We start from the raw sequence: 3,635 nt of genomic DNA on the forward strand, positions 1-3,635 counted from the left end.
AAAAAAAAAAAAAAAAAAAAAAAAGAATTAACATGTGAAACACTTAGCACAGTACCTGGCACAGAGCAGACCCCCCGAGTGTGTTGGAAGCCAGGTGACTGGGAAGACATACACACAGCCCATAAAGTGGGCAAAGCCAGCTAGCAGCTGCCAGCAGCCTCCAGAGCGAGGGCCTTTTGAAACCAATTTGAAGGTGGTAGCCTCTCCGAGTGCCGTGCAGCCCCTCAGCCTTCCCCAGGCAGAGCGGGAGACCCCCTCCCCTTGCCTGCCCAGCTGCCAGCAGACCCTGGGGAGCCTGGACCAGCTTCAAATGTGCAGAAACCGCTAATGGGCCGTGGCTCTGTTGACAAGTCCCCTGGGAGAGTCTGGAGGGAAACAGAACACTGCGGGATTATTGATCACAGGGCGGGAGGGAGAGGGAGGTGCCCCGGGTCCACAGACTGCAGTTCGAATCCCAGCCCAGCCACCACCCACAGGAGGACCTCCAAGTCCTCCCAAGGAGCCTCAGTTTCCTCATCTGCCAAATGGGGCTAACAATAGTGCACAAAACCTCTAGGGCTATTGCGAGGACTGGAGGGCGCACATAAGCCCTTAGCACAGTAGCTGGCACCGAAGAATTCGATAAAGCAGGATGGTTATTGTTATTGCTGTCAAGGAGTTGGCCAGCCATGCAGATAATCAGTCAAGGGGTTAAGGGAGAGGGCCGCTATTCCAGAAGGCCATATAACAGTCTGGGTTTGAACCTCAGCTGTGTCCCTCACTTACTGTGTAACTTCCGTGCCTCAGTTTCCTCCCCTGGAACATGGGCTAGTACAAGTGGAGCAGTGAAGGGAACGTCTGGAACTGGGTGGCCTTGGGATGGCTTCTGGCTGGACCACTTCCTTGCAGATAACCTTGGACATGTTCCTACCCTGCTCTGTGCCTCTATTTCCTTGCCTCTAAAATGGGATGGTGAATTCCCTGGCGGTCCAGTGGTTAAGACTCGGCGCTTTCACTGCCGGGGCCTAAGTTCCATCCCTTGTCAGGGAACTAAGATCCCTCACGCTCCGCAGCCCGGCCAAAAAAAATAAAATAAAATGGGATGGTAATATCCCTACCTCATAGGGCCATTGTGAGGATTAAATGAGTTCACATGAGCCTGGGCCACAAAAGTGTGTTCTCTGAGCGAGAATGATGGTTATGATGACTTCTGGGTTGGGGGAGGAATCAGGAAACTACCCCACTGGGGCCTGGCATCCAGTGGGTGTTGAACTCATGCTTAACCCACTGCCCGACCCCCAGTCACAGGCCTCAGCCAGCAGCGGGACTCCCCCCACCTGACAGGATGTCCCATGACTGCCTCCCACGGGCCCCCCTTCCCGTCAGGGTCTGGGTGCCCCCAAACTGAGGTCACTTCCCTCCGGGAAGCCACCCCCAGAGGGAGTGGTTTGTTGCTGGGCCTTGGGACTGGCTCAGCCCAGGGAGGAACACTTTGGAGACTACAGGGGCAGACAGGAGGGCTCAGAACCCTCCTGTCTCTCTACAGAGTCAGCTTTTTCTTAAAGCCAAAAGCTGGTGGGCTGAGACACCCACACACCCCTCCTTCAGGCAGAGGGGTCAGATCAGGACCACGTTCTCCAGCCAGAAACCTCTCACAGTGAAACAACTGAGGGCAAAGCTGAGGTAGTGAGTTCCCCATCACTGGAGGTATCCTAGGCTGGGCTACCACTTGGCTGAGTTAAACCCCTTAGAACCAGTCTAACCTGGCCTTTCCTTTGCTCTGCGAATAAAGCATTACCCCCAACCCTCCCAAGATTTCACTCTTCTGGGACCTCAGTTGTCTCCTGTCAAACGGGAATAATTCTGGTCCCTCCCTAGAAAGAACCATGTGACGATAAAATGAGTTAGTGTAAGGAAAGTGCTGAACACAGCCTCTGGCACATAGTGGGGACTCAGTAAACGTTAGCTTTATTGGTATTGCTGTAGCTGCGGTCTTCCCCCACCCCGCGTCCCCCGTCTCTGCTCCTCCCTGTTTCCTGGCCTAGCTCTCTCATTCTCCCTGACTGTCCCTGACTGTCTCAGCCTCTAGGCTTCAGGATTGTTTCTTTGTTTTAATATTTATTTATTTATGTATTTATTCTGGTTGCACTGGGTCTTAGTTGCGGCATGCCGGATCTAGTTCCCCGATCAGGGATCGAACCTGGGCCCCCTGCATTGGGAGCGTGGAGTCTTACCCACTGGACCACCAGGGAAGTCCCAGGATTCTGTTTAAGTCTCTCTGCCCCCCACTCTCCTGTATCTGCCTTAGCATTTCCCATTTTGATCTCGGCCCTCTGTGCATGTGTGTCTCTCTCTGTCTCTGTGCCTCTCCCTCTTTTTTGTGTGTTTTTTAAGATTTTTTTTTTATGTGGACCATTTTTTTTAAGTCTTTATTGAATTTGTTACAATATTGTTTCTGTTTTATGCTTTGGTTTTTTTGGCTGTGAGGCATGTGGGATCTTCGCTCCCTGACCAGGGATCGAACCCGCACCCCCTGCATTGGAAGGTGAAGTCTTAACCACTGGACCGCCAGGGAAGTCCCCTCTCTCCCTGTCTCTTGCTCTCCCCACCTGTGTCTCGATCTCTCTTTGGTTGTCTCTGCCCCAGGCATGAACTGGTCACTGGCTGCAGTGGCCGCGGCCGTCCCCACACCCGGTCTCCAGGGGCCCAGCTCCTACAATCCTCCAGCTGACATTTGGCCAAAGCCCCTTTCCCCTCAGTTCATCTGGAACAAGATTGGAATTTTTCAACCAAACATTCCTAAGAAGCGAAGGAGGGGGTGGGGGGACAGGGAACAAAAGCAGACACAGAAACAGGCCCAGAAATAGTACGTGCTTGACACAGGTTCCTAACTGCCATGGGGACACAGACCCTGGTGGCCAGTGCAGCCGGGTACCCGTGAGGCCAGAGAAGGGGAGTGGACCCAGCAGAGCTGGTCCATGTTAGAAAGACCAGCCGTGCATCCAGGCCACCAGTCTGAGGCCCTTCCCATCTCCCAGGCTGAGGAACCTCCAGCCTCATCTTAGACCCATTGTTCTGGCCAAAAATCTAGGCCAGGGCCACTGGGGAAGAGAAAGAGGGTTTCTGCCGCTGCTCCCTTGGAAATCTCGAAATCGCAGCCCAGGCAGGTCACCAGGGAACCAGCTGGCCCCCCTCGGCCTGGTCCACGGCCAGTGTGAGCTGGGAGGTGGACGGACAGGCAGGCAGGCAACACTGGGCGCTTCAGGGTGCAGGGCCCAGTGGGGAGGACGGCAGCTGCCCTAATTACTCCAGCTCGCCAGGTTCCGATCTCGTTTGAAAAGGACTCCAGGGACGCAGCCTTTAATAACTACCAGTAAACAGGCAGGAAAATCAATACCTGCTAAATAGAGCCCTGGAGAGAGGGACGCCTGGGCTGGCTGGCCCTGAGCTGGCTGGGAGGAGCTCCCAGAGTCCTTTGTTACAGAGCTGGCCAATGCTGACCTTAGGAACCCTGTCCCTCCTTCCCCGGGGATCCCTTGTGCACTTTGGCCTCTGCTCCAGTCTGTACTCCCTCTCTAGCAAGACCAACCCCTCCGGGCTTCCCTGGTGGCGCAGTGGTTGAGAGTCCGCCTGCCGATGCAGGGGATGCGGGTTCG

The 3,635-nt window shown here is 54.7% G+C and overlaps 1 protein-coding gene across 1 annotated transcript in view; it reads left to right on the forward strand.

Annotated features, from left to right (window-relative positions):
- DTX1 (deltex E3 ubiquitin ligase 1) overlaps window positions 1–3,635 on the forward strand; it is a 40,763-nt gene that overhangs the window by 10,224 nt on the left and 26,904 nt on the right. The window lies entirely within an intron of this gene.

This window comes from Lipotes vexillifer, unplaced genomic scaffold (assembly GCF_000442215.2).
Source record: "Lipotes vexillifer unplaced genomic scaffold, Lipotes_vexillifer_v1.1 scaffold573, whole genome shotgun sequence".
NCBI classification, from domain to species: Eukaryota; Metazoa; Chordata; class Mammalia; order Artiodactyla; family Lipotidae; genus Lipotes; species Lipotes vexillifer.